General features: G+C 43.1%; 1 protein-coding gene and 1 pseudogene across 2 annotated transcripts in view; one reads left to right on the plus strand and one right to left on the minus strand.

Moving 5' to 3' along the window:
* LOC137095548 (protein lin-37 homolog) overlaps positions 1-26,644 on the plus strand; it is a 387,598-nt gene that overhangs the window by 282,253 nt on the left and 78,701 nt on the right. The gene's annotated exons all lie outside the window — the stretch shown is intronic.
* LOC137095588 (proline and serine-rich protein 3-like) overlaps positions 1-26,644 on the minus strand; it is a 59,383-nt pseudogene that overhangs the window by 16,052 nt on the left and 16,687 nt on the right.

Genomic DNA, 26,644 nt, shown 5'->3' on the forward strand with positions numbered 1-26,644 from the left:
TCAGGGTTCTATCCTGTCTCCCATGCTGTTTAACATCTACATGAAGCCTCTGGGTGAGATCATCCGGAGTTTCGGGGTACGGTGTCACCTGTACGCAGATGATGTCCAACTCTGTCACTCCTTCCCACCTGCTACTAAGGAGGCTGTCAAGGTCCTGAACCGGTGCCTGGCTGCTGTGACGGTCTGGATGAGGACGAACAAATTGAAGTTGAATCCAGACAAGACAGAGGTACTCCTGGTCAGTCGCAAGGCCGAACAGGGTATAGGGTTACAGCCTGTGTTGGATGGGGTCGCACTCCCTCTGAAGACACAGGTTCGCAGCTTGGGTGTGACCCTGGATTCGTCGCTGAGCCTGGAGCCCCAGGTCTCAGCGGTGAGCAGGGGAGCATTTGCACAGCTCAGGCTCGTGCGCCAGCTGCGCCCATACCTTGGGAAGTCTGACTTGGCCACGGTAGTCCACGCTCTTGTCACATCCCGCCTAGACTACTGCAACGCTCTCTATGTGGGGCTGCCCTTGAAGACGGCCCAGAAACTGCAACTAGTCCAACGCGCGGCAGCCATGATTCTAACAGGAGCGGAGCGCAGGGAGCATACAACCCCCCTGTTGCACCAGCTCCACTGGCTGCCGATTTGCTACCAGGCCCAATTCAAGGTGTTGGTACTGGCCTATAAAGCCCTAAACAGTTCCGGCCCAAGATACCTATCTGACCGCATCTCGGCCTATGAACCCACCCGGACTTTGAGATCTTCCGGGGAGGCCTTGCTCTCGATCCCGCCGGCCTCTCAAGCACGGTTGGCGGGGACGAGGGATAGGGCCTTCTCGGTGGTGGCTCCTCGGCTGTGGAACGCCCTTCCTGTAGACGTTAGGCTGGCACCATCGCTCATGACATTCCGTAGAAAGCTGAAGACCTGGATGTTTGTGCAGGCGTTTGAGTAATTCAGTGCAAGTGTGGTAATGTGAACATAGGAACGGAACAATGACGACGAATTTGGATCACGTTTGGATGATGAGGCGATTGGGGGATGGGATTTGTGATAATTGTGTATTGTTGATTGTTTATTAGCTATTAATGGAACTGTGTAATTTAACTGTTTTGTATATTGATTATTGCTGTTTTTATTGTCTTTGCTGTTTGGAAACCGCTGTGAGTCGCCCTTGGGCTTGAGATACAGCGGTATACAAGAATAGTAAATAAATAAATAAATAAATAAATAAATTTTTCCTAGGGTCATTGTACAAGGGGCAGTGTAGCAAATAGTGTGTTAGGTCTTCTATTTCCCCTGTGCCACAAATGCAAAGTCGTTGGGCATGGGGGATCCCTCTGTATCTTCCCTCTAGCCAGTTTGATGGCATTGTTTGGAATCGCAGGGCTGTAAATGCTTTCCTCAGGACCGCTGACGTTAGGTCTTGAAGATATTGTTAACGATATTGGTCACTTTTTAGCTGAGGATACTAGATAGAGAAGCCTTGCAATTTGCTAATCTGCAAGTTGTCAGCTGCATCCCTCTCAAAGATTTTGTCTCTAATCGCCTTCTTGTCCAGATGCATTAGGGTATTTGTTGACCCATCAAAGTACTGAAGGAGCAAGGCTTGCCAGTATTGTGCCCATCCTCCCTGCTTATACTGCTCCATCATGCATTGCTTTGTTATACTCTCGTCCTCCATTCCCAGGAGCCTCTTTCCATATAAGATGTTAAGCTTATTCATTCTGGCCTTAAGTGAGGGAAGATCCAATTCCAGCCTTAACAAGGCAGCTGGAGTCCCAGGGGGAAGGGCTAACAAAGCTCTTGCAAACTTATTCTGAATACATTCAACCTGTTTTGTAATGCCCTGTCCCCAAATTTCGGCTCCATATAATAGTTGGGGTAAAATTTTAGCAGAAAAAATCTTTGCTGTGGGACATACCAAGGACCCTCCCTTTGTTTTCCTGAAGGCTAGGATTGAGTTCACTGACCTCCATGCAGCTAGTTTGGCTGCCTCAATATGGCTCTTCCAATTTCCATTGTATGAGAAGTGTATGCCCAGATATTTAAAGCTATGACACTGCTCTATTGAATGGCCATCCAATTTCCAATTATGCATTTGTTTCCTTTTGGAGAATACCATTACTTTGGTTTTAGAGTGATTGATCCTCAACTTCTTTTGTTCGCAAATTCTGCTTAGTGACCTCAAAAGTCTCCTGAGACCTATTTGCGTAGTTGACAGGAGGACCATATCATCCGCATACAACAAGACTTGGATTCTCCTACTACCTGCTAAGGGAGGGAAGTGGTCAGGGGAGCTTAGCTCAGCAACTAAATTATTCACGTAAAAATTAAACAGAAAGGGTGCTAGCAGACAACCTTGCCTAACTCCTCTTTTTGTTTCAATGTTGTTTGATAGCTTGCCTGACAGGCCTAACCTCACTCTTAGGTCTGTCCCCGAGTATAGCTGTTGCAATAATAACAATAGTCTTCTATCCACATTAGTCTTTGCCAACTTTGCCCACAAACGCTGTCTATCAATTAAGTCAAAGGCTGAGGTAAAATCCACAAATGCCGTGTATAAGCATCCCTTTGGTTTCTTCAGACTATTTTGGATTAGGTGTGAAAGCACAAAACACTGCTCTATTGTGCTTCTGCCATGCTGAAATCCAGCCTGTTCTTCTGCAATAATATTATTCTCCTCAGCCCAACTATGTAGTTTATTTAGCAGGAACCTACCATAAATTTTTGACACTACGTTCAACAGGCTAATGGGTCTATAATTATGTGGGTCTGTCCTATTGCCTTTTTTGTATAGAGGAACAATCACACTAGTTTTCCACCCATTTGGGACCATTCCTGTCTGGTTGATGTATGTAAACAATCTGGCCAGGATGGGAGCCCACCAGGTGATGTTATATCTAAATAATTCTGGTGGTAGCATATCATCTCCTGGGGCTTTTTCTGTTTTTAATTTTTGAAGCAGTCCTTCAATTTCTTCTGGAGAAACAGGTGGCCAATCAGGGAAGTCAATGGGTCTAGTCACTTCCTCAGCAGTCTCTGGGCCACTGAATATGTCTCCAAAATAAGTTTCCCAAGTATGTGCTGCAATTTGGGAGTCTAGATGAAGTTGCAAGGGCCTTAGCCCTGAATGCACCATATTCCAGAATTTGACCTCCTCCTTTTGCCTAACTGCCAGATCCAGCTTGATCCAATTTTGCCTGTTGAATTCAAGTTTCTTCCTTTTGAGTAGGGTTTTATATTGTGAACGAATTTCACTCAGGCTTTTATAGATTTGTTCAGTCCCATTTTTGTTGGCTGCTCTGATGGCCAGGGACAGGATCTTTTTTTGGCTCCTGCATTCTACATCGAACCAACTTCCCTTACCAGGCTTTTTGACTTTAGTTGGTTCTGTATGAATCAGGTGAGGTTTGAGGGAGGTAATAATTTGCTGATAACCCTCTATTGGGTCAATAGTACCTTTAAGTATCTTATCTCTGCAGGATTCCAGAATAGGTCCATTAAGTTGGTCTATAACCTTATCGCTCAAGGGCTCCGACCACTTGAGTCGTCTGGGTCCCATGGAAACCAGGGCCAGTGGATAATTATTTGACCGTCTGTGCTGTTCTAAGTCTGTTTTTATGACTAGTTTAATGGGGTGATGGTCACTTTCTGGGCGTATGTCCACTATAAAGGTTTTGATTACAGGCAACAATCCTGGTGAGATTATAAAGTAATCTAGGACACTTCCCCCCCTTACTGAGTGATAAGTGTATAGTCCGGATGACTCCTCTAGATGGCTGCCATTCATGATTAGTAATAAATGTTTATAAACTAATGAGAATAATTCCAGTCCATTCTTGTTAAATTTCACATCCCATCGAGTTCCTACTAAGTGAAAATTGATTCTCCAAATGCAACCCAAAATGCTGAGCCAGTTCCTCATTTGATTTTCCCATCCTTGCATTGAAATCACCGCCTAAAACAATGTTCGTGTTTTCCAGGCCAGTGCTCCTGTCTCCCAGGACTGTATCTAAAAACTGCCACACCTCTTTGGCTGAATACGCTGAATTTACTGGAGGCACATAGGCACATAGACATTAATGCAAAATAAAACCTGGTTGTCCTTGAGATTTATCTCTACAGCTAATATGTTATTGTTAGACTGGTTAGTCACAATTTGGCAATCAGCTTCCAGCTCAACTGAAACAAAAAGGTGAACATGAAGTCCTCCACGTGCTCTGGGGGTTTCGGAGCCGGAATGTCAAGGGCTTTAATCATTCTTTCCACAAGCGCAGTGAATTTGTTGAAATCCGCAGGCAAATTAGTGGAACCACTCTTGACTCCAAACCGTGGGGTGTCAGGGGGCTCAGAATCAGAGTCGGTATCCCCTTGGTCCCCATTGTCCTGGGCAGAAGTGTCCGGTAAGTCCGGTCCAGAGGTGTTCAGGGGGACAACAGGAGTGGAAGGCAGCTGGGCCAATGCCCCGGCCCCTGTGGGAGGGCATGAGTCCTGTCCCAAAGAGTTCAGTACAATAGGAGGATTACACAAAGAGTCCGGTACAGTAGAAGAATTACACAAACCTTGGTCAACTCAAATATTGGTAGAAGCCGGAGCGTCAGGGCGGCACAAGGTAAGATCTGCACAACATGCCCTTCCTGAAGGCCGGTTGTCCGAAGGAGGGGCGATAATAGCAGTCGCTGAAGCAGGGAGCACTGCTGGCAAAGGCAAAACCGCCGGAGTGGGCTCCATTCCTGCTCCTGCCATAGGAGCCATCAGTGTGGTAGGCATGGGAAGAGGCAACGGCATCGGCGCAGCCACAAAGATGTTTGTTGTTTGTTAATTGTTGTGGATCGGTGTTATTGATCCTGTTGTTACATTTGTTGTGTTTTTAATTGCACTGACACTGTTATGATAATTTGTACCTTGTAAACCGCATTGAGTTGCCTGTTAAGGGCTGAAAAATGCGGTATAGAAATAAAGCAAATAAATAAATAAATAATAAAGATGAGTTGGCCCGATTGGCTGAGTTGCCAATATCCAGCGAGAGGCTTGGGGCCCTATCCGTAGGCCGTGCGCCGCGAGGAACAGGAGCGTGACTGCCTGGAGCGTCGGCGGCCCCATGACCGAGGGGAGGATGAGGAGGAGTCGGATGAGGATAAGGAGGAGGAGGGTCATCCTCGAGGCCTGCTTCTGGCCGGTGAGCGGTGTATACGATACTGGGAGCTCCCGCTCCCCCTGGAGGGCGATCGGGACCGCCTTAGGTGCCCAAATGGAAGGTATGTAGATCTGGGAGGCGCCATCTGGGATGGAGGGAGGGAGGCAGCCGATGGGGTGGGGCCAAATCTGGGCCAGGTCCGTCCCCCTGTATCGCAGCTGTCGGCGGTGGGGAGGAGCTCAGAGCTGGCGGCATCGACGTGTCGGCCCTCAGAGTGGGAGGGGCGTCCACAAGGATAGGAGGGGCATTGAAGATGCCTCCGAAGGCCCGGCTTCTCGATGGAATCAGCGCCGAAGCCGATACTGGTAAGTCAGTCAGTACCGGGGACCCAAACGTATCGGGCTCGGGGAGGATCTGATTCTCCTGTAGGGTGGGAGGCCTGGTAGTCGGTGCGTGCTTCCCTCCGCCGGCCTTTCAGCGTTTGGATGGTGAGGGCTCAACGCTGTGCTGCCTGTGTCCTGTGCAACGCCCTCTAAAGCCACTAGTGGTCGTGCTGAGTTTTCCAAGGAGGCCTCTCTGCGAGGGGCTGAGGCGGTTGGAGCGGAGGTTCCCGCCTTTTTGGAAGCCAGTTTTTTTGTGAGGGCGATCCAGCAGCCATCTTGAGGACCCTTGTCGTTGGGTTTTTTGGCCTTCTTCTTCAACAAGGACTCCGAATGTTTTGAGGTAGGCAGCAATGGGTCCGCAGGGTTAACGGCTTGTCCCAATGGAGGTAGGAGGGCCTTTTCGTATAGGGCTGCCTTAAGGCGCGATTCCCGGTTTTTCCGTGTCTGGGCCGTAAAGGCTAGGCAGACTGGGCAAGATTGGGTGAGGTGACCCTCACCCAAGCACGTCAGACACAACGAGTGACCATCCGTGTCAGGGAAGGTATTGGGGCAGCTGACGTTAGCACACCTCTTGAACGAGGAAGTGGACATAGCGGCAAGCGGGAATGTAATCAAACAGGCCGAGTCAGAGGGGGGAGATTGATGAGAATGGTCAAACAGTCTGGGTCGGTAACACAATAAGTAGAAGAAGTCCCAAGTCACTAAACGAATACCTTAGTCAAGTAACAGTCCGATTTCAAAGCCAAGTATGAAAAGAAGCTCGCAAGGAGAGAGGTTCTCAAGCTGCTGCAAAAGTAGCGCAGAAAAGAGAACTGACGGCTAAGCCCGCCCACGAGGTTCTTATACTTGAGGGAGGTGGGCGGGGTTAGCCGGGTCTGGAGAACATTCTTTTATTTCGGGAAGGTTCCAAAAGCTGTCTGCACATGCGCAGAGATATCAAGTGTACGATTCACTACGACAGGAAATGTCCATAGACACCTCCAAGGTCATGTGGCCGGCATGACTGCATGGAGCGCCGTTAATAATAGTTGTAGTAATAACGGAGCCGCCTGGTGGTGCAGCAGGTTAAACTACTGAGCTGCTGGTCTTGCTGACCAAAAGGTCGGCAGTTTGAATCCTGGGAATGGGATGAGCTCCTGCTGTTAGCCCAGCTTCTGCCAACCTAGCCGTTCGAAGACATACAAATGTGAGATCAATAGGTACCAATTCTGTGGGAAGGTAATGGCACTCCATGCAATCATACTGGCCACATGACCTTAGAAGCATCTATGGACAACGCCAGCTCTACGGATTAGAAATGGAGATGAGCACCACTCCCTAGAGTCAGACACGACTAGGCTTAATATCAAGGGAAACCCTTTTTTCTTCTCTTCCCCCCCCCCCCCCCCCCAAATTCCCTTTTTCCCTTTTTTGTGCCACCTTTTTCCTGGACCAACTTATCTTATTCTTTATCTCCAGAATTTCATTGCGTCTGTTGCCAGTTTGATCCTCCGTCCTTCAGTAAATACAAATTCCATAAACTTCCCCCATATTTTCCAAAAGTATGTTTGTTTCCATATTGCCTTTTTAATTTTAATGCCACAAGTCAGTCTGTCATTAATCGCTATGTTCCAAACCTCTCTATATCATTCTTCCAATTGGGTTTCACTTTTGTTTTTCCATTTTTTCGCAACTATCAGTCTCACTATTAATAAATTGTTGGTTCTTTCACTTCTTGTGAGGATACAGTGATAATAATGCTGTTTCTGGTATATTCTTTATTTCTATTTTTACTGTCACTCTTATTTCCTTAAATACTAATTCCCAATTTTTTTGTATAAATTTACAACATATATATATATATATATATATATATATATATGAGGCGATTTCTTGGCATCTTCTCCAGCATGATTTGAATATTTTCCATCTATCTGATTTAATCTAACTGGTGTTAAATACGATCTCCATATTATTTTATAATTTTCTTTAATTCTTACAGAAATATTTTCAAGAAATATTTTCAAAGTGCTCATATTCCATATTTTTTCCATTTCTGAATACTCAGGGTTCTTCCCGAGTCTAATTCCCATATTTCTCTGAGATGGTCTTGGTCCTGCTCATCTTCCAGTAATAGTTTATGAGTATCACTTGGTTGTCTTGGTAGTATAACAATGTTTGGAGGCCTAAGCCCCCTTCTTTTTGTGGTTTATACCATTTCCTTTTATGTGTTCTGGCTTTTTTATTTCATTTACAATAAACATTTATCATATATTGCCAGTTTTTTTATTCTTGATCTGAGATTTTTCTAGCCCCCTTTTTCACACATAGCCCACCAGATTTTCTCCCTTCTGGACCAACCCTGTGTTGCACCTTTGGCTACACTCCCACTTTGACTAAATGCAAAGGACCTGTTACAAAGGGATCTTGTTACAAGAACAATATTGTATATATGCACTCCTCTGGAGCCTGGATCCAGGGTTTGTGGAACCTGTATCCAAGCAGGAAGTAAAGTTTACATGCTCCTTGACTGCAAATAACACCAGTCCTTGCCACCACAACTAATGAGAAAGGCCTCAATATGTTGTAGTTCAGCCCATGATTGTGCCTGCTTCTAATGTCAATGAGGAAGTGGATCATGGGATTTCTTCCCTGCAAGCCAGCATGAGATTCTAAGTCCTGAAACTGAGCAGTCTGTGTCTCCAACAGCTAGTGAAGACCACATTCCAGAGTGGGGCCCAGATGCTGCTTGGAAACCTTTCTCTAGGGAAGCAAGATCAGATGCTGAAACGAGTTCAGAGGATGAAATCCCAGATTGAAAGGATAATGAACTTTTAGATAGGAAACTTAGTTTTCATCGATTTAGTGCGGCTCAACAGCATATTTGAAGGTCACAGCGCTTGTTGCATAAAAAGCCATTATCAGGCAGCCAGGGAAAACGGCATGATTTCATGTCTTTATTAGAGAGACCAGGGGGATTTTCCAGCCAGTTTCATCAACATTGGTGTTGAGGCAATAACTCTTGCAAAGTCCTAATTAAGCCTGCTAAGGGAATTCTAGTTCATGTTTCTGTTCATTCATGTGTCTTGATTTCAAGTTTGAAGGATTATGCCTGGATTTTTGTATTGGATTGTATGTTGCCCCGTGTTTCCTGGTTCTTTTGTTTTCCTGTGTTGGAATATAAAAGTTATTTTGTACCACAATGTTTGGATTGGACCACAATGTTTGGATTGAGTTGGATGATGTTTTCAACTCCAACTGTCTTTTATATGTATTTTATACATTATTTATTATGTATGTTGTTTTTAAAATGTTATTTATTGAATTTTTGCTGTTGCTAGCTGTTCTGAGTCCCTCCACGGAGGTAGAGAAGAACGGGATATAAAAGTTCTAAATAATAATAATACTGCCCTGATGTTTTGGGTTTTTAAAACTACTCTTGTACCTTGAATCTTGTGGATTATTTCATACATTTGGACTTTGACTTTTTTACTATTTTTGCTGAACTGCTTTTTATTTTATTTATTTTTTGCATTGTTTTATCTTTTTCTTCATCCATACAACAATTACAATCTCCTCCAAAGATAATATTTTGCTGATGATAGTTTTCTACTTGATTTAATACTTTTTCATAAAATTCCCACTGTTTAACATTTGGAGCATATACATTTATTAGTACTAACTTTTCTTCCCCTATTTCGCCATACATTATTATATATCTTCCTTCCTCATCTTTCACAACTTTATGTACAGTCATATTACATTTTTTGCCATTATTATTGCTACTCATTTAGATTTAGATGTCCCAAAAGATTTTTCATAATGTCTAATCCAATTTGATTTCAGCTCATTTGTATTTTCTCTAGCTTGGTGGGTTTCCTGCAGAAAAAACAGGTCTGCTGTATCTTTCTTCAACAAGGCTTCAATTCTCCTCCTTTTAATCACAATTCCTAAGCCTCTGGTGTTTAATGTTGAGATCCTTAATTTAGTAGACATCCCAAATATTGCTTATTTTCATCTTGTTTGTGGTTCGGATTAGTGTGGACCCTTTCCCTTTATCCTCTATCCCTCCCTCCCCTCCCTTTATTCTCCCCTTTCCCCTTCTTCTTCCTTTCCCCCATTCCCATTTGTTGGGTCTCAACCCAACCATGGCCCCTGGCCTTCCGAATGGGTGGAGACGAAATAATATTTCATTGATCATGGCTCAAGGTCACCCTCCCCCCAAGTGCTCATGTTTTTGTTTTTGTTTTTTTCTTTTCTTTTCCTTGCAAAACTTAGTTCACTAGTAATTTTCTTGTTGCTCCATTTCTCCAACTGCTCCACACGATTTCTCCTGTTTACTTTCTTCTCTACTCCAACCGGTTCTCCTCCTCCTCTATTGTTTTACTTTCTCGCCATTCTCAATAGATCCGCTGGTACCTCCTTTGTTCTGTTTCTTATTAATGTTCAGTTCCTTCAATAGTTTTAGTCCTTCTTCCACAGAGTTCACACTATATCTTTTCCCTGCCCATTGGAACTTCAAGAGTAGTGGGTATCCCCATATGTAGGGTATACCCGCTTCCATCAACTTGCTCGTAACTAACTTCTTTCCGAATCTCCAATTCTTAGTCTCTGGGCAATAGTCATTGTACATTTCTAATTTTGTTCCTCCGATTTTTAATCTTTCTGGGTTTTTCCTTATTATTTTCATTAATGCTTCTTTCTTTGAGAAATGTAATATTCAAATTATTACATCTCTTGGCATCATTTTATTCTTTCCTGTTGGTAACCGGTGTGCACGTTCTATATCTATCTCTTCCCAATTCAGTGATGGGGAAATATTTCTGCTTTCAAATCTTCCTTCTTCTCTCCTCTTCGCCCCTCTGGCCACTTTCTCAAAATTATATTATTCCTTCTTTGAGCATCCTGCATATACACCATTTTCTTTCCCATCTCCAAAACTTTAGTATTGAGTTCTTGTATTTGTTTTTTGTTTCATTCCTGGTCTGCTTTATTCTCCTCCACCTCTGTTTTTATCGTTTGCATATCCCCATGTACATCTTGTATATTTTTATATACTTTGGAATTTCTCATCTGTTTTTTTCTGATTCAAGGCCAACTGAACTAATTGTGTCTGAACATCTTTCATTTCCTTTGCGATGTTTTGTAAGTCTGATTTGAAAGTACTTATTATATCTTCCATTTCTCCTTTCCTTCTTCTGGACTCCTCCTCTTTCTCTGCTTTCCTTTCCTTTTCTCTTTCTTTCTTCTCCCTCTCGAATCTATTATCCAGTTCCATAAATATTTTGTTATTTTCTTCTCTCAGAATCATTGTCATTTGTTTTAACATTTTGTCAAAGTTACTATCTTCCTTTTCCGTCATGCTTTCTGTTTGTGAGAGAATAGGCAATGATTTTAAAGTGGGGGCGATAGGGGAGGTTTGTTTACTCTTTATTTCTAACTTTTTTTAGGTGGAGTTCTCTGCATTTCAGTATTAGACTGGGTTTTTTCAGCTTCCTCAGCTCTTTGCAATTTCCCCAGTGTTTTATCAGATGGTTTTACATGATTTCTGGTCCATGTTTTTTGACTGCATACACCTGCTGCTTCTCTCCTCTTTCACTTTTGACACTTTTGGTGGAGTTGCTTCCCTTTCTTCTGTTTCCTTCATTGCTATTATTGTGTCTGCATATTATGGTGTTTGTCTCCAATTGATTTTCCAATTAGTTTTTCTTTATTGAGTCTATACTAAATCTGTATTAAGTCTATATTAAATCTATATTCTATATTCAGTACCTCACTTCCTCTTCCTGGTGAGTTACGTCTTTAATCTCCTGGAGAGGCTTGACTCGCTTCAAATCTATCAATTATGTTCCGGACATGCTATTTGCCTTTCTTAGTTTAGAGAAACTGCCTCACAGACAAAACAGATTCTCGTCAAGGTCAGTCTTGCTTATCTTAATTCTCTCTCCGCCATTAATCTCTGCAATGCCGCCAACGTCAATAAATCAGGGAGAAGTGGAAGCTTTCCAGTTTATGCCAGCAATAAAGGTGAGTTAAAGAGAGTTGCAAAGAGAATTAAAAGAGAATTGCAAAGATGTATTCTTCCATTAGTTAAAACTCTTTCTCTTTTTTCTTTTCTTTTCCCCTGCTTTTAAGAGGGAGGACCACCCCCCATATTCTCAGAGTTTTTTTCTTACTTACTTATCTCTCGTAGCTCCTGTTGTAGTTTCCTTTTCCTTCTTTATTCTTTATTCTGAGCTGCACATGGCTGATAATCTCCTAGGCATCCAAATCATCTCCTGCTGCAGCCTTTGGCTCTTGGATACCACATCCATCTGGGATCTCTCCTTTTTGGTCCCGGCTGGTGCCTTGGGCTTCGCTAGGCTTCAGTCTGCTGTGAGGAGGGAGCCAAGCCTTCAGCCAGCCAGTCTGTCTTATCACCAAATAGCGTAGGAGATACAGATTTTTTTATCTTCCAAAAGATAAAGTTCTTATTTCTGCTTTTCCAGTCCTGGAGTATGGAGCAAACTATTCTTTGTTATGCATTTTATTGCAAGTAGTTCTTTTTCCCCACGAGGAGCTCAGAGGCTGACCTCCTTAGCCGGCCATGACCAAACTCCGCCCTTTTTATATAATCTTAAATAACTGCTTTTTATATAATCTTAAATAAATTGCTTGATATTTTAACTTGGACTAGAGTGTGGTGGTTAAGTACAGAGGTCATTCCTGTCCTGGAGTGCAACACGATCCAACAATATCTGGACACACATTCAGCACCCTGAACTTGTTATATATGAGCAAAAATGGAACAGACTGCACTCACATTTAAGGAGCATTGGATTCCAGGTATCTGCCATGCCTTCAACTATGTATACCACTTCCTACCTTCTGCTTGTTCCAGAAGCTGAGCAGCCATGTCCAGGAGCTCAAGGTGTGAGGATCTTGCAACACCATCTGGCATAGTCTCCTTTGGGCCTCTGTCCTTTAGACTCCTCTTTGGTCTGTCTCTGTAAAGAGCTGGAGATTCAGGTGAGGTTTTCAGAAAAGTCTTTCAGCAACCACCTGGACAACAGCAGGGAAAGAAGATTACTGTTAAATATACTCGCACCTCTAATAAATAATGCTGTTGTGTGAGGTAAAGACATCAGGCTCAGACAATACTAGCGGAATTGACCTGAGAGCAAGCCAAGGCCCTCAATGAGGAGTGAGTGCAAGAATTTGTTGGGTCTCACCTTGTATGAATTCATAGCATACCCTTGCTAAGGTCACTAATGGCAGGGAACTGGACATGGCTGATCTGTGCACTAAGAGAGGCCAGAGAAGCTTCCAGTGACCATCAGGTTCTTCAGAAAAATGCTTAAGCACAACCATTTTACTGAATGTGTGGGGGTGCTTTACCATTTGTCTTTAATACTTTTAAACACAAGCAATATGTGGAACACTCGTCACATAAGCCAATTGGAGAGAGCGTGCACACAGTATTGGGGGGAATGCTACACTAAATCGAGCAATTTTTTCAGAATTTGTGAGTTTCAGAGTTGTGCCCCAACTATGGCAGCCTTTAGGAAGAGCTTGAAAACATGGTTATTCCAGTGTGCCTTCCCAGAATAATGGATCCTTAGCATTATGTCCTCTAAAGCACTTTATACTGATTTAGGACTGCTTGTACGTTTCCACCAACACTCCACCTCCTCTATCTTGTTCATGCCCAGCATTATTTTTTAATTTTAACTACATTTGGCCCAGCCATAAATTTTAAATGTGTGTTGTGATATTGTTCAATGTTTATGCTATTTATGTATGAGATTTATTTTAATTCCTTTGTATTAGTATTTGTATTTTGTTTTGTATTGTGGTTGTATTGCTTGTATTGATTTTATTTATTTGTTTGTTTGTTTACCTTACTTACATACCGCTGTTCTCAGCCCGAAGGTGACTCACAGCGGTTCACAACAAATACGAACAGCAAAAATTCAGTGCTACAGTATAAAAACAGTTAACAACCTAACACATTACACAATTAATAAACAGTTACTACAATACCCATTCACTGTCATCTCATCATCAAAAACATGTTCCAGATTCGTCATCCATTGTTCCATTCCAGTGTTCATTAACCAATCAGTGCACTAATTATTCGAACGCCTGCTCAAACAGCCAGGTCTTCACTTTTTTGCGGAATACCATTAGAGATGGTGCTAGTCTAATGTCCATAGGAAGGGTGTTCCACAGCTGAGGAGCCACCACCGAGAAGGCCCTATCTCTCATCCCCGCCAGCTGTGCTTGAGAAGCAGGCGGGATCGAGAGCAGGGTATCCCCGGAAGATCTCAAAGACCTGGTGGGTTCATAGGCAGAGATGCGGTCGGATAGGTAGCTTGGGCCGGAACCATTTAGGGCTTTAAAGGCCAAAGCCAGCACTTTGAATTGAGCCCGGTAGCAGATCGGTAGCCAGTGGAGTTGGCGCAACAGGGGGGTTGTATGCTCCCTGCGCTCCACTCCTGTTAAAATCATGGCTGCCGAGCGTTGGACTAGTTGGATCTTCTGAGCTGTCTTCAAAGGCAACCTCACATAGAGAGCGTTGCAGTAGTCTAAACAGGATGTAACCAGAGCGTGGACTACCGTGGCCAAGTCAGATTTCCCAAGGTACGGGCGCAGCTGGCATACAAGCTTTAGCTGTGCAAATGCTCCCCTGGTCACTGCCGAAACCTGGGGTTCCAGGCTCAGCGATGAGTCCAGGGTCACACCCAAGCTGCGAACCTGCGTCTTCAGGGGGAGTGCGACCCCATCCAACACAGGCTGTAACCCTATGTCCTGTTCGGCCTTGCGACTGACCAGGAGTACCTCTGTCTTGTCTGGATTCAATTTCAATTTGTTCGCCCTCATCCAGACCGTCACAGCAGCCAAGCACCGGTTCAGGACCTGGACAGCCTCCTTAGTAGCAGGTGGAAAGGAGTGACAGAGTTCGACATCATCCACGTACAGATGACACCGTACCCCGAAACTCCGGATGATCTCCCCCAGCGGCTTCATGTAGATGTTAAACAACATGAGAGACAATATTGAGCCCTGAGGAACCCCACAAGACAATGGTTGTGCGGTTGAACAGGTGTCCCCCAACAACACCTTCTGAGATCAACCCTCTAGGAATGACCAGAGCCACTGCAAAACTGTACCTCCAAGACCCATCCCTGCGAGGCGTCCCAGAAGGATACCGTGGTTGATGGTATCGAAGGCCGCTGAGAGGTCCAGCAGCACCAACAGGGACACACTCCCTCTGTCGAGCTCCCGGCACAGATCATTCACTAAGGTGACCAAGGTTGTCTCGGTACCAGGTCCCGACCTAAAGCCAGACTGTGCCGGGTCTAGATAATCTGTGTCTACCAAGAATACCTGGAGTTGTGAGGCCACTACACGTTCCAAGACTTTGCCCAAGAAGGGGAGATTGGAAACTGGCCGATAGTTGTCGAATTTAGTGGGGTCCAGTGATGGTTTTTTCAAGAGCGGTTTTATTATAGCTTCTTTTAAGCTCGCTGGAATCTTGCCTTCCCGAAGGGAAGCATTAACCACTACCTTAACCCACTCAGCCAATCCCCCTCTGGCCTCCTTCAGAAGCCAGGATGGGCAGGGGTCCAGGATGCATGTGGTTGGCCTCATTGCTCCAAGTATCTTGTCCACATCCTCGGGTTTCACCAATTGAAATGAATCCATCAAAACTGGATAAGCAGGTGCTTGTGTTACATCCTCAGAGACTGCCATTAACATGGTATACAGACCAGAATGGATCAAAGCGACTTTGGCTGCAAAGAACTTAGCAAAAGCTTCACAGCGAGAAGTCGAATCATCAAAGGCCTCTGACAATTTGGAACAGCTCAGCCGGACGGTTCTTTGCAGACACAATAGTGGCCGCAAAGAAGGCCTTCTTTGCGGCTTTTATTGCCGCGGCATATGCCCTTAAAAAGGACACAAACCGTGTTCAATTTGGCTCGCTCGGATCCGAACATCACACACTCTCTAGTTTCCTCTTCCTTCGCTTCATCGCTGCCAGCTCCTTGATGAACTAGGGAGCTGGTTTAGCTCGGCTAATTTAGAGAGGACGTTCCGGAGCGATCGTGTCAATAGCCCTAGTCATCTCCCCATTCCAGAGAGCGACCAGGGCCTCGACAGGATCACCTACCAAGGCGGCAGGAAACTCCCCAAGAGCCATCAGGAATCCATCCGGATCCATAAGCCTCCTGGGGAGGACCAACTTAATGGGTCCTCCACCTCTGCAGAGATTAGGAGGTGCGGTGAGCCTAAATCTGACCAGGAAGTGGTCGGTCCATGGCAACAGAGAGATGGTCAGCTCCTCGACCCCGCCACCTTCTTCCCATCCCTGGCAGAAAACCAAGTCCAAAGTATGTCCTGCACTATGAATGGGGCCAGATACTTGCTGGGACGGCCCCATGGTTGCCATGGCAGACATGAAGTCCTGAGCCGCTCCTGAAAGGGCCACCTCGGCATGGACATTGAAGTCCCCCAGCACAAGGAGCCGCTGGGACTCCAATGCCAGGCTCGAGACCACCCCCGCTAGCTCAGGTAAGGAGACTAGTGAAGTGAGGTGGACGGTACACTAACAGAATCCCTATTCTGTCCCGGTCACCCAACCTCAAGTGGACGCATTCAAAAAATTTTGACTGCGGGATGGGGCCTCTGGTCAGAGGGATGGAATCTCTATAGATCACTGCGACCCCACCTCCCCACCCTCCGGATCTTGGCTGGTGCTGCACGGAAAAACCTGGTGGGCAAAGCTGGGTCAAATTCACGCCTCCCGCTTCGTCCAACCAGGTCTCCGTAATGCATGCCAGATCTGCCCGCTCATCCATGATTAACTCCTGGATGAAAGTTGTTTTTCCATTGACAGATCTGGCGTTCAACAGCACCACCTTCAATCCAGAGGGACCGTCATCCTGGTTAAACCAGTTTACCATATCAGGAGACCGGTTTGGAATTACTAATGTTGTTACACGATCCCTATGCCGAATTAATGGTCTCCTTTTCCCGCATCTCCCCTTCCCCACCACCACTTCTATGGGGCTCGGCCTCATGTAAGCCACACCGAGTCTCTTGGGAGATGGTAGCGGGGTATAAATAAAGTATTATTATTATTATTATTATTATTATTATTATTATTATTAAAGCCTTTCTTCTCATTCCCCAGCCTTTTAGCAGTACATGCATTAATTGAATATATTGTTTTTTGCAGTCCTAAGCACCAGAAATGTGTTCTTCATTCGACTGAACCGCCTGAAAGTTAGTACACAAAAGTCATGTACTATACTGTGGTGTTAGCCATGCAGATATGTCTATACCTCTCCCAAGACACCTTGAACTGACTGTTTTGCAGGGATGATGGGTGGCTCTTTGAAGTCTGTGGCTAGTTTTACTTGGTTTTTCTTGGATCTGCATGGCTTTTGGTCACCTTTGGGTTTGATGTGCACTCTCTCATCAGACTCAGTTGTTCGTTGACCATGGCATAAAATGGCCTGCTTCAGGTGCTTTGTGGTTCCTGCAGGCCTTAGTGGGGAAGAAGACTCCTGATTTGCAGTGGAACAATCCTTTTGAGGGGTTGGTTTCTTCATTACTTGTTTGGGTGTTGGCTCCATTTTGGGAGATAAGTCCATGTATGGAGAGACAGATGTCTCTTGGAGAGTTAGTTTCTTCAGTCCCTGCTCTCCAATGAGACCAGAACTCCCAGTTTCCACAATTCCATTCCTGAATGAAGTGGTTTCTCTGAGTTGCCTGATGCTTGTTTTTTTTTTTCTCACAGGATCTATGCAGGAGCAGAAATGGTATTCATTGAGGGCGGATCCCATGCTTGTTTGGGATTCAGATATTGGCAATGTCTTTCTACTTTTGTCAATCCAATCGCTGGGTTCTGATAGTTTCATGGCTACATTTTCTACCTGCAGAGAACAATGAAAAAGGCCCAGATTGCATCAACATACTGACATGGGATAGTGAGCGGGCAACTTTGCACAGTTAGGGTCTGCCTATATACCCTGCCTTGTAGAACAGTCTATTTCCACACAAAGGCAAGAAAGGCATAAAAATATCGACCACAGAGTTCCTCCAAAGAGTACTAACCATCAGTTACATGGACACTCATCACGTAACTCAACGAACACCAATCTGAGCTGTGGTACATGCATACAATACCATCCCATAACAACCCTTATGGCCCTATAAGAGAATGCTACAAATACTATCATCAAACATAACAAAGCCTCTAGCTAACCTCTGGCCAAAATGGACTCTGATTTCACCAAGCCATGATTCTCGTTGCCACAGTGCTTTTGCAGGGTTCATGAAAGTTAAATTCATGTTATTTTTAAAGGTATGATTATTATTAATCATCATCATCTTGATTTCTAGGCAAAAGCTACACATCGCAAGTGCTGAACCTGACTCATAGAAGATGGCTTTGAAAGGCAGCAGATCACAGGAGCTGTCTTCATAGACCTGTCAGCGGCTTATGATACTGTAAACCACCGCCTCCTCCTGAGGAAAATGTATAATATCACAAAGGACTACAATCTCACCCGCCTCATAGGAAACCTGTTACAAAACAGGAGCTTTTTTGTTGAGTTCCAGAGCCAGAGAAGCAGATGGCGGAAACAGAAGAACGGCCTGCCTCAGGGGAGCATGCTTGCTCCATCAATGTTCAACATTTACACAAATAACCAGCCACTACCAGAAGGGACAGAGAGTTTCATCTATGCTGATGATCATGCCATTACCGCTCAAGCAGGGAGCTTTGAGATGGTTGAACAGAAGCTCTCCAAAGCTCTAGGTGCTCTAACTGCCTATTACAGGGAAGACCAGCTGATCCCTAACCCATCTAAAACACAGGCATGTGCCTTTCACCTTAAGAACAGACAAGCGTCCCAAGCTCTGAGGATTACCTGGGAAGGAATCCCACTGGAGCATTGCGGCACACTGAAATACCTGGGAGTCACTCTGGACCATGCTCTGACCTACAAGAAGCACTGCCTGAATATCAAGCAAAAAGTGGGTGCTAGAAACAATATCATACGAAAGCTGACTGGCACAACCTGGGGATCACAACCAGACACAGTGAAGACATCTGCCCTTGTGCTATGCTACTCTGCTGCTGAGTATGCATGCCCAGTGTGGAACACATCTCACTATGTTAAAACAGTGGATGTGGCTCTTAATGACACATGCCATATTATTACGGGCTGTCTGCGCCCTACACCACTGAAGAAATTACACCGTTTAGCTGGTATTGCACCACCTGACATCCGCAGGGAAGTAGCAGCCAATAGTGAAAGGACCAAGGCAGAGACATCTCCAGCTCATCCCTTGTTTGGGCATCAGCCAGCACGTCAACGACTTAAATCAAGAAATAGTTTTCTAAGATCTACAGAGACACTCATTGGAACACCTCAACAAGCGAAAGTCCAAAAGTGGCACGTTCAAACCCAGAACCTCAACCAATGGCTGATACCAAATGAGATACTCCCCCCTGGGCACACAGAAGACTGGGCAACTTGGAAGGCGCTGAACAGACTGCGCTCTGGCACCATGAGATGCAGAGCCAATCTTAAGAAATGGGGCTACAAAGTGGAATCCACAACATGCGAGTGTGGAGAAGAGCAAACCACTGACTACCTGCTGCAATGCAACCTGAGCCCTGCCACATGCACAATGGAGGACCTTCTTGCAGTAACACCAGAGGCACTCCAAGTGGCCAGATACTGGTCAAAGAACATTCAATCAACTACCAAGTTTGCAAACTTTGTGTTTTTTTATCTGTTTGTTTGTTTTGTTCTGTTAGAAATGTAATACATTGGTCTGGTTGCCCCTGACACAATAAATAAAAATATTTCTAGACTGCCCTCTTTCCCCAGAGGGGAAAACACAGAAAAACGCAGAAAAAGGCAAGCCTCAAAATGAGTACAAACACATCAAAATAATACAGGATAATGGATAGTAACAGCAGAAAACTTACAATCAAAATAAAATAAACAGAGAAACAATTCACTAAGACATAAAAAACTAAAATATAAGTAAGCATTGCAATGCACACCCTAAAATCAAATTAAGAGACATTACATTAAAAATGGCTGACACTGGTGCTTCATTAAAGATGCATCATAACAGCCATATAATACAAGTAGGTTAGCCAGAATTTAAAGTGTCCTAGTCCTCCTCCTGATTACTTCTGATTACTTGAAATACTTGTAAGCATTTAACTATTTGAAACAGACAGTGGAATGGCTGTTACATTACCTGTCAGAGATGTAGACATTGAAAAGATGTGGAAGACAATCAAGTCTCATTGTGTGGGAGAAGATGCTATAAAGTTGCAACTACCTGAGTTTTTAAATTAATTTTTGCAGTTACCAACATAAGCTTTCACCCAATATTGTGTGTGCACACATGCCAGGGTCCATACAGTCGACTATGTTAGAAAATACTGTTTTGAGTATCAATATTATGATTAGCAAATACAGTGGAATCTCGCTTATCCAACATAAACATGCTGGCAGAATGTTAGATAAGCAAAAATGTTGGATAATAAAGACGGATTAAGGAAAAGCCTCTTAAACGTCAAATTACATTATAATTTAACAAATTGAGCAACAAAACATCGTGTTTTACAACAAATCGACAGAAAAAAGCGGTTATGTAGTAATTACTATATTTACAAATTTAGCACCAAAACATCACAATTTATTGAAATAGCTGTGGATCCAGACGGGAGGCAGACTGCGTTGGATAATACAGAACATTTGATGAGCGAAGGCTGGATAAGCGAGACCCTACTGTACAAACTATCTGGGGTTTTTTCCAGATCTTTCCCTCTGCATGTGGGAATACAATTCCCGGCTGTGGAACGCCCTTCCTATGGAGATAAGATCAGCCCCCTCGCTAATGGTGTTCCTAAGAAAATTAAAAACTTGGATGTTTGAACAGGCATTCGGTTAAACAGTGCAATGAATGTGATGATTACAGGAATGGAAATTTGGACGATGGATTGGATCACGACTCTAGTTATGAGATGCATTGTGTTGTCTATTGTTGTGTTAATATTGTATATTATGCTTTTATGGTTTTAAATTGTATATCGTTGTTTAATCCTTATCCTTGTTGTAAACCGCGTTGAGTTGCCTGTTGGGCTGAGAAACTGTGGTATACAAGTAAAGTAAATACATACATACATACATACATACATACATACATACATACAATTTACAATAGGATCAGTTGTCCATTTCATCAACCCATAAAAAACAATAAAACAATGAGAAAGAAAACAATCAACTTATATCCACAGTTGCAAAGATGAAGTGGCCCAGAGCAGTATATGCCATATTTCTTCTATTTCACCCAGTTGCTAAGATAAATTGCAGGAGCCTTTTTCTATATCCCATCCATGATGAGAGCATGATGAGAGTTGATTGGGATAAAGTGATTGGAACCTTCAGCAGCTGCACCAGTATTCTAGAAGCATGTTTCTATTCCTGGCTTTAGAATCTTAATTTACACATCGAGATCACAATCAATTATTCATTTTAAATCCTTACCATGCTACCAGCAGATGCTAGTTGGCCAAAGCTCCTCCAAGCTACAGAGGGCATCACAGCAGCTGCCTTGCTTGCCTCTTCCATCTTCCGCCGCAGGCACCACTGGAATAGGATGTCTTCTTCTGGTTTCTTGGAAGAGCAGGACTGAGATCTTTGAGTTAAATGGCAAGAGACAGCAGCAAGGTTACCTGGGGATACAGAAGAGTATTATTACACTGGCCAACACACATTTTGATGCCTCAAATGTTAGGGTTTTTTTTTTTAAAGGATATATCTGGCCTGCTGATTCCAAAAATGGTAGCAGTTCCCCCCTATCAGCTCTAGGTTTTGAAATACAGAACATATATGATATAATAATAATAATACTTTATTTATACCCCGCCACCATCTCCCAAGCGACTTGGAGAGGCTTACATGAGGCCAAGCCAAACAACACATCAAAAACAACAAGCAAAAATAAAAACAACAAACAATATACAAAGATAAACAATACAGTTAATATAACTCACAGGTAGACAATAACACATAAGAATTTAAAAACCTATGGCTGGGCCAGATGTAATCGTTAAAACTTTAAAAATAAATGCTGGACATGAACAGAGGATGTAACTAGGAGGGTTTTAAACCAAAAGTAGAGAACAACCCAATGGGTAATTAAAGTGCTTCTCGGGGTATTTTGCAGGGGATTGGTTCCTTTATTCGGGGAAGGCACACTGGAACAGCCATGTTTTCAGGTTCCTCCTAAAGACTGCCAATGTGGGGGCTTGTCTGATATCCTTGGGAAGTGAGTTCCAGAGTCAGGGGGCAACCATGGAGAAGGCCCACTCACTCGTCCCTACCAATTGCGCCTGCAAGGGAGGCGGGAGCAAGAGTAGGGCCTCCCCAGATGAACAAAGAGATCGTGTGGGTTTGTAAACAGAAATGCGGTCACGCAGGTAGGCAGGTCCCAAACCGTTCAGGGCTTTGTAAATCTGCACCTTGAATTGGAATCAGAAAATGAATGGCAGCCAATGGAGCTCCTTAAATAGGGGGGTAGACCATTCCCTGTATACTAGTTGCCATCTGCTTGCCCACTGAAATCCACAATAACCATATCTAAGAGCTGACACAGTCGATACAATGCAATTTTCTGAATCAGCACCCCAAATAACCCCAGGAAAAGGTCTAAAAACTAAGACATCAATAAAAAATGTTCAGGCTGTCTTATCATTGCACTAACTACCAATCTGGTATACTGTTAAGACAAGGACAAGGTTCTTCCTCATGTTTAGGTGAAATCTCCTTTCCTATAATTTGAACCTATTACTCCTGTTCAGGTCAAAAACTCATTTCTTATAATTTGAATGATATTTATTAAGCTTGTTGTATATGGTTTATGTATTGTGCAATTTGTTTATCTGCTTTATTTGGTTTATGATGCTGTGCTTTTGTGTCGTGTAATTTCGGCAGTTTTTAAACATTGTACGCCCCTTTGAATCCCATCCATGAGAGAAAAGTGGGATATAAATAAATACTGAGTCCGAGTCTCCAGGGCATCAGAAAACAAGCCTGCTCCCCCTTCCTTATGACATCCTTTCAAATATTTAAACACGACTATCATATCTCCTCTCAACCTTTTCGAAGATTGTTGTGGTGATAATCTCTAAGAATTGTATATGTGACCCCTTTAAAACACTCTGTTTCTGTCAATGTTCATCTGTTGAGAAGGAAGGCCCTTGTTCCCAGGTCCTACCTTTGTACTGATGTGCTGCAAGATGAGGCGGGCTGTGCTCAGTCAAGTCCACAAAGGCATTTGTAATGGTGGATGGAGGGATAGAGCCAAGTCCTTCAGAACTCACATGCCTGGAGTTACCAGAGGAGGAAGTGCTGCATACAGAAATATGTATGGGAAAAGACAGCTTTTTAGGTATATGTAGTGGCTAAGATAAGAGAATAGGGCTCGTCAGAGTTTGGAAAAGTTCTTTTTTTATAAACTACTGCTGTCAGAATTCTCAACTAGCCTTCTCAGTGGCAAGCTGGATGGGAGATTTTAAGAGGTCTAGCCCAAAAGAAGGAGGTCTTCAAACTTCTGTGTGAGGCTACATGATAATAAGTGAAATACAAGGAAGGCTGATACCTTCTCTGCAAGAGTTTTGCTGATCTCATCTGAAGATTCACAGTTTCTGGGTCCAGTATGGAAGTGTCCTTGCTAAAACACACACATACAAAAGAAAGAATAATAGAGGACAACTTTCTGTTAGGATACTGGTAAGAGAAAAGTTGTGCTTGCGCAGCACTGGAATCAAGCAAGCTCATTTCCAGACTCTTGATAAAAAGATCTGACTAGATAAAGTTAAATTAAGATTCTTGAGAAATACTGTGGCCAATCTTATCCTTTCTTCAGCTACAGCAGAACAAAACCTCGAAGCTGGGTAATGTGGCTATGCAGTCAAATTTACAAATGGCAGTCATTTATATTCTGTCTGTCTTCCCAAGTTGCAGGGCAACATATATAAAATTGGTCCATTTTACAGCAAAATCTGAGAAGAGAGCTGGTCTCACAGACCATGAGTGCTCTGAAGTTATTTGGTGAATTGACCACCTATTGAGCCCAAGCCTTTCTAATTCATAGAATCATAGAATCAAAGAGTTGGAAGAGACCTCATGGGCCATCCAGTCCAACCCCATTCTGCCAAGAAGCAGGAATATTGTATTCAAATCACCCCTGACAGATGGCCATCCAGCCTGTTTAAAACCTTCCAAAGAAGGAGCCTCCACCATACTCCGGGGCAGAGAGTTCCACTGCTAAACGGCTCTCACAGTCAGGAAGTTCTTCCTCATGTTCAGATGGAATCTCCTTTCTTGTAGTTTGAAGCCATTGTTTCGCATCCTAGTCTCTAGGGAAGCAGAAAACAAGCTTGCTCCCTCCTCCCTGTGGCTTCCTTTCACATAAGCAGTGTAGTTTCTCCAGTGGTGTAGGGCATAGACACCCTGTCACCCCGTGATGATGACACTCTGATTTTCAAAGTCACAACATGGCTTTTGGAGCAACCTGTCGACTTCTACAAGTGAGGTGTTTCCAGTTGCTTCAAAAAGATGGGAGAAGTGTGTGTCCCTCGGTGGCACTGATGGAGAGAAGGACTCAGAATTGGGCCAAGTTTCACTGCTCTCAGTCCGCAGGAAGTGGTTCAAGGGAAATCTTTAATGAACGCACCTCATACTATACCACCCTGGATCTTGAGGTATACACCACATAAAAGAAATAGAGATTTAAAAGGCACACACCTACACAAAGGACGCCAGTTTTCTGGATGCAGAATATCTTACACCTGCAAATATCTGCATAGGTTATTATTTTATCAAATATTTTGTAAACTCCTGAATGTAAGGGGGAAAAAAGAACTCACAACTTGAGCCAAGAAATAGAGGATTCTGTGGATACCTTGAACCACCTAATGACAAATAAATAGGACCATGAGCAAATCAGACAGAACTCTATCTAGATGTCAATATGAGTAAAACTGAGGCTGACACACTTGGAATATAGCATTTATTTATTTATTTCACATCAAAAGCATTGCATAAATTAGTACATAACTGATAAAAATAGAAGGAGCACAAGTGGTTACAATATCCTTCAGTGCTGTTGGACCGAGCTTACTAATGAGCCCAAAATAGTATAGGAGACTTATGTTATAGTTTCCCTTGCAATAGGAAACTTTCCTCCTAGAAAGTACCTTCTTACTCACAAAGGGGGACAGATTCAGTCCAGGACTGAACAGAGATGACATAACTCCACTCGAGCTACTATCTATAAGGAAACAATTTCATTTACAGCTGAGGACCCTTAAAATTCAGTCATCCTTACAAAGAGATTATTGTTAATTCTCAGGATATCCCCACTAACTGGAAGGCTTTTAGCTTCCCTAACCATCATGAACCTGCAAAGTTCCATCATCACAACAGCAGGTTCTTTGTGGGTGGATTAGACAAGGAGTCATTTGATATATTCAGTCTGACTCTTTTTTATATGGTGACTTGTTTTTAAAAGGTTTTGAGCACATACAAATTTATTTGGTAATTGGTAGGTTAAAGGGGAATCAAAATTGCTTTTTAAAAATTTGGTATACATATGTCTGATGGGAACAGCTAGAAGACCAGATTTCTATTCCTTCTAAGAGGCTAAAGTTCTTGTGACAGCTGGGAATTGGCATACAGAGATAGGATAACCAAAGTCACATTGTGAGTCTTTTCTTTTCCTTTCTAAGCTATTTTCCCAATGGAATGGTTAAAATTGTGACTCTTGTTTCCACAGGGGTTTGTTTTGGGCATTCTCAGGTTGGCAGCACGCATGTCGTCGTTGATGGTGATGGTGATCCATCTTTTCTTTGGCAATCCATGTGGTCATTGTCCTGCAATCTCCAAACATATTGCTGTTTGTACTATTGATGTTGGTTCTCTTCTCATGACATGGCCGTACTACCGTAGTCTTGCTTCCTGCATTTTCTTGCTGATTGCTTTTATTCCTAGTCTTTGACGGATATCATCATTTGGCACATAGTCAGGAAGTGCCCAGCCAAGTGTCCATCTTAAGTCAAGTCAAGTCAAGTTTATTTATACCCCATTGTGGCGTCGTGCCTGGGGGCTATTATTCTCAATAAAGGAGGGGTGGACGTGGCATCTTTCCCCCGGGAGATTGCTTCTTGCCCTCCTATAGGAAACTGGAACTCCCAAACTCAGCTGTTTCTTTTTTTTTAATAGAATTTTATTAATTTTATGTAGATTACAATGAAAGAGTGAGAACAATAAAGTATAAGAAAGTGAGGAAATGAAGAAAAGAAGAAAAAGAAAAAGAAGAAGCAAAAAGTATGCTAAAATCCCAAATAACCCCTAAAAAATAAAAAATAAAAAATAACTACAAAAATACACAAAACACACAAAAAAAGAGAAAAGAAAAACAAAAAAAATGACTTCCATTCCATCTTCTTGGATCATATCTTCTTATTATTCAAAAATATAAAATAAGTTCAAAACGAAATTGTCTCTCTTATTTCTTATTTTCCCAATTTGTCCAGATATTCATGGAGATTATCCCAATTCGTTCTTCTTAGTATCATACCTGTATTTTTCTTTAACAAAAAAGTCAATTCATCCATGTCCTATCTGATCCCGTATTTTCTTCTTTGTGAATTGGACTCGGTATATTTGATCCACTTCTTGCTCAAGTTCATCCTCCTCCACCTCCAAGACCCTCGCCAGGAGATTTAACACTGTTGACCTTATGTCTTCCTTTGAATCTTCTTGCATATTTCTTAGCCTTAATTGATAATCCATTTGTTTTTGTAGTAATTTTTCTTGTTCTAATTCCATTCTTTCTTTTTGTTTCTCCAGTGACTTAATTTTCTTCATAATTTTCGCCTGTGTCTCATCTGTTTCAATTTTTCCCGCTTTTAAAACTTCCACCTCGCCTGCCAGATTGTTTAGTTCTTTCTTCAACTCTCCAAACTCTTCCTTCATTTCTTTTTTCATATCTTTAAGATCCTTATCTAATTTCTTGTAATGTTCTTCTTGTTTTTTGTAGTATTCTTCTTGTTTGTCTGTCATATCCTTCT

Source organism: Anolis sagrei, chromosome Y (assembly GCF_037176765.1).
Source record: "Anolis sagrei isolate rAnoSag1 chromosome Y, rAnoSag1.mat, whole genome shotgun sequence".
NCBI classification, from domain to species: domain Eukaryota; kingdom Metazoa; phylum Chordata; class Lepidosauria; order Squamata; family Dactyloidae; genus Anolis; species Anolis sagrei.